Source organism: Lithobates pipiens, unplaced genomic scaffold (assembly GCF_037356315.1).
Source record: "Lithobates pipiens isolate NorthernLeopardFrog02 unplaced genomic scaffold, aLitPip1_a1.2 Scaffold_10, whole genome shotgun sequence".
In the NCBI taxonomy this organism is placed as follows: Eukaryota; Metazoa; Chordata; class Amphibia; order Anura; family Ranidae; genus Lithobates; species Lithobates pipiens.
This window is the reverse complement of record NW_027507686.1, coordinates 33,451,964-33,460,434: the sequence shown is the minus strand read 5'-3', so window position 1 is coordinate 33,460,434 and position 8,471 is coordinate 33,451,964.

The window sequence follows — 8,471 nt, the reverse complement described above, 5'->3', positions numbered from 1 at the left end:
CATTCACGCCTGTCCATTCTCATGCCTTTGCTTTAACACATGTGCATTATGTTTGTAGCACTAACCCCTGAAGGAGCTGCTGGTTATTTTTGGGCTTACCGTTACCTTCCGCTTCATCTTTTTGCACGTCTAGGGGATGTCCCCTGGTAGGTGGCCCAGTAACTTGAGACTGACAATAGATCCACTTGAATGGATTTTATTTGCAACTTCAACCATTAAACAGTCTTTTAACTTGGGATCAGAGGGTTGGGAAGGAATTCGGGTACTCTCAATGTCAATGTCTATAAATGTTAAGGAACTTGCTTACTTTGACTGCGTCCAGAGAATAGCCATTCGCAGCTGGATGAACACTCAGGTTGGACAGTCCCTCTCTCACAAGGCCTAGCAGCCAACAAAGTCTTTGTCACAGACGTTGTTACAGAACACGTAGGAAACTAAGCTGTAGAACTCTTGTAGGATACCTGGATCTTTCAGCCTGCTTGGTGATATCCACAAGACCGGAGTCTCTTGGTTACTTCAGCCCTTCCAGGCTCTTTTTAAGAAAACCAATCTCACACATGGTGTTCTTCTAAAGAGTCCTCCCCTGGAATGCTCGAAGTCCAATAGGTCTCTCCTGGACCGGAGACGGCACCCAACCACCTCAGAATCCTTCCTTAGTTTCCATGCCTTGGGCTAGCCAGCCCCGAGACATCAAAGTCGGTCGGATCCGCACCCCAGGCCATAGCCTTCCTGGGGGCTGGTCAGGAGGACCAGGACCATGTAATCAGCACCTCATACTGGACCGGAACCCCGAACCACGTGACGTCCGTATCTTAAATACCCTTTCCCAGAGGGCACAGCGAGAGGGCCACTCCCACTTACCTGACTCCGAAAGAGAGCAACTTAAGCGCCTGACCATAGTCCCACGCCTGCCATCAAAGTCAGTGCCCCCTGTGGCCAGGCTGAACATCTTACAGTCCAGTCAGACTGAAACAGAAGTCAAATTTAGACAAATAGACGCAAACCAAACTGTAGTTTTAACTTTGAAAAACATAGCGCATGCTCTTCAGGAGCCCGCCGCTACACACTCCCCCTGCTTATTTAGACAATGTCCCCATTGTCTGGGAAAGGCAGGAAAAAAAAAACCCAGAACTAACAACTGGTCCTATAAAAAAACAAAAAAATAAAAACTAGAGTACCCGAGTTGGGGTGGGAAAGGGAAAAAGGGAAGGAAAGCAACAGTAAAACTTTCACACTGCAGCAACACAGAATTATATTACATTACAATTACCACCCAAGCCTGTCTATCCAGCCCACCCATTCTCCAGTGTCTTGATAGATGCTCTCCGGTGAATCCTGGAAAAGAAAAACATATGTACAATAATTTACACCTAACTGTTAGAAAGCAGAATTCCACCAATCTCCGTGGATTTCTCTTTTCTAACCCTTAAAACTTCTTAAATTTCTAAAACCGTTTATTTTTTTTTTCTATAAAACCGTACTAGCAGCGCCGACTCATGCCACCTAGTGGTATGCGTCGCTGAAGTGCAGTCTTTAACCTAAAAACAGATTAAGTATTCTTGACACGGTGGATGTTCTATTCTCTGTGTGACGGACTCTAATTACCCCAAAGTTCAGTAGCTTGAAGAAAAATGCAAAGAGGCAAAGACCAAGATAAACCCTCCTTGCAAATTTTAAAGTCTTGACTCAGGAACAGTTCACCAGTAGAAACGGGGATCATGATCCGCTCCTTATCCCACTGTGAGGTGCCCGGCGCCCGCCCACCGCTCCGCTGTTTATCCCACTGTGAGGGGCCCGGCGCCCACCCACCAGCCCGCTCCGCTGCTTATCCCACTGTGAGGGGCCCGGCGCCCACCCACCAGCCCGCTCCGCTGCTTATCCCACTGTGAGGGGCTCGGCGCCCGCTCACCATACATCATCTCTCTGCTCCCCGCCTTCACTCTGGGACGCAGGAAGGGACAATCCACAATGTGTGGCAGGTGACAATCTGGTGATGAAGTTTGAATTAAAACTGTAAGTACAAACACACATCACAAGTTGTATGAGACAGGATCTGAGGTGAAAGGTGAAAAAAAAACTTCTGACAGCGCAGCCATTGGCTCCTGCTGATGTCAATCAAATCCAGTGACGTGGCGTTCTGTGTCTATGCACGTAAATGCTGGACTCGGGAGCGCACCCGCAAGGTAACCCCCAGCGAGAGCGCTTCTCCCAGCGGGTTTACCGATGAAAGAAGGAGCCGCGAGCGCCGCCGGGGGACCCCAGAAGAGCAGGTTCGGGGCCACTCTGTGCAAAACTAACTGCACAGTGGAGGTAAGTATGATATGTTTGTTATTTAAAAAAAAAAAAAAAAAAAAAAAAAAAACGAGGGTTTACAATCACTTTAAGATTTCGGTAACATAAAATGTTCCTCTGACCTGATGTCTGCACTAATACGTTTCCGTGTCAGCCTCATAAAGGACATCAGAAAGGAATTTGGCTTTGGAGAAAGCTCTCATATTTCCATTTGACATGAAGGTGGAGGTTATATAGATAATTCCAGGCTTAGCCTGACAATCCCATAAATTAAAGGTCTTTAAGATCTCCATTTAATGGGGTCATCCTAGGGTTGCCACCTGTCCGGGATTCACCCGGACAGTTTGGGTTTGGAATCATGCGTCCAGGTTTCAGACTGCCTGAAACCTGGACACATTATTCAGACCAGGCTATGGCTTCCAGATGCATCTGGATGAGAGGTGCTGACTTTCAATGGGTGAGTGAGCTCACCATCCATCCCTGTCTGTGACTGAAGTCTCCCTCCTTCTCTCTCTCCTATCTCTTAGTGAGTACACTAAGGTAATTCAGGGTTCTCAGAGCACCCCTTACATCAGAGTTCCCCTTTATAGCAGAGGCCTCAGTGTTCTCCCTTACATCAGAGTCCTCTCCGTACATCAGAGTTCTCAGTGCTCCCCCTTAAATCAGGGTCCTCTCCGTACAGCAGAGTTCTCAGTGTTCTCTCTTATATCAGGGTCCTCTCCGTACATCAGAATTCCCCCTTAAATCAGGGTCCTCTCCGTACAGCAGAGTTCTCAGTGCTCCCCCTTAAATCCGGGTTTCCCAGAGCATCCCTTATGTTAGAGTCCCCAGAGTTCTCCCTTACATCAGAGTTTGCAGAGTCCCCCCTTACAGTTAAAGGGGAACTCTGTGGATTCAGATGTAAAAGGGGAACTCTGTGGATTCAGATGTAAAAGGTGGACTCTGATGTAAAGGGGACTCTTGTTATTAACTTCATATGAATGTTATTTAATAGCAAAATATATGTATAGTTTATACTATTTACAAAAAGAATTGCTGTGCACCGCTAAAGTGTTCGGGTTTGACTTGAAGAAAAGGTGGCAACCCTAGGTCATCCTCAGGCCTCACTTATGTCTGTTACCTATAAAGGCAGATTGAGATTGATTGATTGATATATATATATTGATATATATATATATATATATATATATATATATCAATCAATCTCACCCAGACTGGGACAATCTCTATTTTATGTGCCTGGGGATATTAGGGGGTCATTTCCTGCAAGTCAAGATGCAAATTAGGATGCTAATTATGAGCTAAAGCTACAGTTGAAATGTTGTGTTATGTATACAAGAATCCACAAAGCTTAATTAACAGACAATTTTAACCACTTGTCTGTCTCAGACCCGGGCGCCTCCTCCACCCGGAGCACCAGCGTCTGGCGCCGCGGCCATTTCGTCTTTAAATGGTTAGTTAACATGCAGCTTGGCGTTCAGGCAACAGGTTGCTATGCCTAAGCCAAGCCCACCTGCTGCTGTGACCCCAGTCAGTGGCTCTGTGACCCCCAGTATGTTAAAGTCACCTCGGAGCTCTTGTGCCTCCAGTGATTCTGTGAACCTTGTGTCTGGTGACCCCAGAGCACCCGTGGCCCACTGTGCACTCTAGTGACCCAATGGCCCCAGAGCTCCTGTGCCTTCAATGACCTTGTGACCCCCTATGCACATCTGAACCGCTTGCCATCATTCAGTCACTTATATACAGTACTCACAGACTCACTGAGTTGTAAAATTCTCTTTCCAGTGCCTGGGTGCTGCTGGGTTTGTGCCTCCAGTGACTCTGAAACTTGTGCCTCCAGAGTTCCTATGCCCCCAAAGGCTTTGTGACCCCTGTTCACTCTGGTGACCCTAGCGTCTCTCTTGATCCCGGCAGGGTCCGGCGACTGCCGGGCTTTCAGCAGAGAATCCCCTTGTGCGCATGCGCCGCTGCAGTCAGCGGCGCATACCGAGGGGAATATCTCCTAAACCGTACAGGTTTAGAAGATTTTTTTTTTTACCTACAGGTAAGCCTTATTATAGGCTTTCCTGTAGGTAAAAGTAAAAAAATTGACTATACAACCACTTTAAGAGCCCTCAGCCCTGATGCAAGCAGGGGGCTGACTTTTGGGAGGAGCTATGTAGTTATTAAAATGCTTTAATCAGTGGTCCTCATTGTGGAGTGGGCATTCCTACTGAGCCTCAATGATTGAAAGAACTTAAATCCAATGAATGAAAGGGGCGGGCCAAGGACAATTGGGCTGGAGAGGAAAGGACTAAATCAGGATGGATGTCCTCCAGCCAAGAAATGAGGTGGGATTTATCAGACTTGCTTCAGTTTCTAATGCACATTGTGAGAAACTCACAGTGTGCAGCGAAACCAGAGTAAGCAATTTTAGTCCAGAAGAGAAGCCTGTACAACTGTTCAAGACTAAGCCCTTGTACACACGGTCGGAGATTCCGTCGGAATGTGTCGGATAATACGACTGTGTATGGTATGCATCGGACTGTTTCCGTCGGACCAAATTTTCCAACTTGCTGGAAATATTTTCCGACAAACAGGTCCGATCGGACATACTCCGATCATGTGTAGAGAATTCCGATCGGACAAAGTGCCACGCATGCTCAGATCAAATTCCTACATCAAAGCTATTGGCTACTAGCCTGAACGTAGTCCCATCGTAACGAAATTACGTCATCACGTTCTGAAAGATCGGATTTTCCGACAACTTTGTCCGACTGTGTGTATGGGGATATTCGGACAAAATACAACAGATTTGGTTGTCAGAATGTCCGACCGTGTGTACAGGGGGATTAGACTGGAGTTCAGCTTTAAGGCAGAGCTCCGCTACCTTGTCAAAGTAAGACAAATCTTGTTTCTTCAGTACGGGTAGGATTCTGTTTCAACTTGAGAAGGATGAGAAAGACAAATGGCTGAATTCCAGCTGCTACAAATGAACTTGTAACTATTTTCCATTGTTGATATTGAAGCTGTGGTCATTTGCAATGGAGTTTACAGAATGTTGATTTTGAAGTATATGGAATCGCGTTTAGCGGGCCCAAGCCAACCAGGCGACAATTATTTACAGAACGCCCAGTGTGTAGGGAGAGGCCGTCCAGCTGGAGGAGTCCTGGAATCTGTTACTATCTCATTTGACATGGAGGTCTGAGGGGAAAAAACGCAAAACACCTTCAATGATTTTTCACCCCCAATAGATGCACATTAATAGTACACTATATGAGCACCTGACCATCACGCCTCTATGGGCTTGTTGGACATCCCATTCCAAATCTAAGCCATTAATATGCATAAAGGTATTTAAAGCATTGCCTACGGAGAATTTAGGTCCCCATTACACAGGCGGATGCAATTTTAAAGCATGACATTTTAGGTATCTACTTCCTCAGCGTAACATCATCTTTTATATTGAAAAAAGTGAGTATTATATTGTGTTCAATAAAATTAAAGTGTATTTTTCCAAAAATGATTAAAACATTTTATTCTATAGGGCCTCTGCTAAAAAAAATATATATTTATATATTTTTCGGACTTCTAAGTAATTTTCTAGGAAAGTAGATTTTTACATGTACATGAGAAGTGTCAGAATTGGCCCTGTAGGCATGTGGTTAATGGTCATGGTGGGAAGGAGTCAACCCCATAATATTAGTCATGAGGGAAAGGAGTCAACTCTATATTAATGGCCATGGGGGGAAAGGGTCGACTCAATATTAATGGTCATGGGGAAAGGGTCGACTCAATATTAATGGTCATGGGGAAAGGGGTCAACTCCATATTAATGGCCATGGGTGGAAAGGAGCCAATTCCATATTAAATCAGAATTTTTGCGGCTTCTACTGCGCATGCCTGGAATTTGACACATGTGCAGTTTGATCAGTTTTTTCACGGCTTACTGCCGGTGTTCTGGCAGATAGTGTCCTGCCATCATATAGTGTCCACCCCATACTGCGCATGTGCAGTACGGGGCAGAAGAGGCTTCGGAAAATCTCCGAAGATGAACGGCGCCTGCGCCGTAAGTGGAGGCGGTTGCCCCATCATCCAAGCGGACATAGGGTTGGGAAAATTAGAGGGCCCCTCGCGGTTCTTTTGGGCTACGCTAGGCACATTGGGTACTTTTACTTGCACGGCCAACTTAACTTTCGTTAACCACCATAAAAGTCACTTGTACATTTAGGAGGGGCAATTGGAGTCAATGCCCTCTCCACCTAACCAGCGTATCTCCCCTACCTCACTCCCAGTAACAGTATGGGGTCCTGCAGGGCACCGAACAAAGACTCCATGTACGCACACACTTAAAGTGGTTGTAAACCCATTACAACTATAAGGCTTACCTGTAGCTACCCAGGATATCTCCTAAACCTGCACTGTTTGAGAGACACCCCCTGTATGTGCCGATGACATCGACACATGCGCACTGGGGAAAACTGAAGTAATGGCACGTATGGCTCGGCTCCCAAGGAGCATGCGCAGGAGTGACATCACGGCTCTGGCCAATAACAGCGCCGGTGCCATGATATCCGGAAGTAACCACTGAGAGAGATGGCGCCGGCCAGACGGGGAGAGGACGACTGCGGGGGCTTCGTTCTCGGGTAAGCAATTCATAATGAGCTATTAACTAGCTCATTATGCCTTTGTCTTGGTGTTTTTTTTTTTATAGCAGGGTTTACAATTGTTTTTCCATACCTATGCACAGGCTGAGGACTTCTGCGATATTGATCTGCTCCCGTTGCTATAGGAGATGGCCCACTCACGGAGTTGAGTGCCAACAACTCCTCATGCAACAGGCTATCCCACCTGTCACATGTACACAAAACAGGCTGCTAGAGAAACCTTCATTATCCTTGGTAACCAGCTGCTGCATTCTGTACCACATTAACTCTTGTACTGCTGTCTTCATACCCCAATGTGTTTAACTGACCCAAGTTGAAAACTATATGCGACAGTTACTTAAACCCCTTAAAAAAAAAAAAAAAAAAAAAAAAAAAGGGTGTCATTACAGGCAACAACAATAAGTCTTTTCCTAGCATCCCTAGTCCTAACTTAGGCTCGATGACTGCCCCAGGATACCTGCATAGGATACAGTCTATTATGGCAGGATTCCAGCAGTGGTGTCTGTAGTTCTATCCACAGGTGCTTCGGCTTTGGCAGTGGCTTATGTGGGCATATTCCAGTAACAGCAACATGTCCGGTATTACACGCTCCTCAATCAGACCCCCATCCCATTTTTTATAGCATAGGACCAGTGGGTTGGACCCAAGAAAGCCCACCAAGAAAGAACCGTATCAACACTAACCCTCACGACTGGGGAAGCATGAAACTCCACCTCCCCCCTAAAACAATTAGACATGCTCGAAAGCATTGGCTTAATTTTCTCGGGTCGTCAGTGTTGTACATCACCGCGTTCTTGATAGTCGAAAGTTCAGAGAACTTCCGTGACCGTTTGTATGCAAGCCAAGCTTGAGCAGAATTCCATTGGAAAAACCATCCAAGATTTTTCAGACGGAAATTCTGCTCGTGTGTATGGGGCATCAAACCTTGTTCACATGGGCATACTTAAGCATACCCCTGCACAAGGGCCACGTTCGCCCCCACACAAGCAAATGAAGATGCACGGGTGGTCAATGCATCATCATTATGCAGGCAATTCCATTCATATCAGTTACAAAGCAGCAGCTGCCCAGATACAGCTGCCGTTCACAAATCTGACATGTGTGGGTACAGGTCCCTGAAGCCACACCGTTTGGGCACTCGCACCCATATGGATGTCAAAATGGGAGCAGAGGTTCTGTCCGTGCAGCCGCTGCAACTCAATTGACATGATATAGACATGCATATAAATATACATATGCATGAACTCACATAGCCTTTTGTAAAACTACAGCTTACTGTACCTGGCTGACCAGCATTTGGCACCTGCACCACCAAGTAAGATGCCCCTGTACACAGTACTGCATGGAAGGAAAGCAGGGCAAGTTGGGACTCGGAAGCAGCTTTCCCCGTTCACAGCTCGGCCCATTGCTGCCCACTCCAGCTCTGCAGTTCAATGTGTAAAGACAGTTATCTGTCAAGGTTGTATTAGAACACTACAAAAAACTGCTGATTTACCCTGCCTGGCTGCACTTTAAGGATGGGTGGTGCTCCTT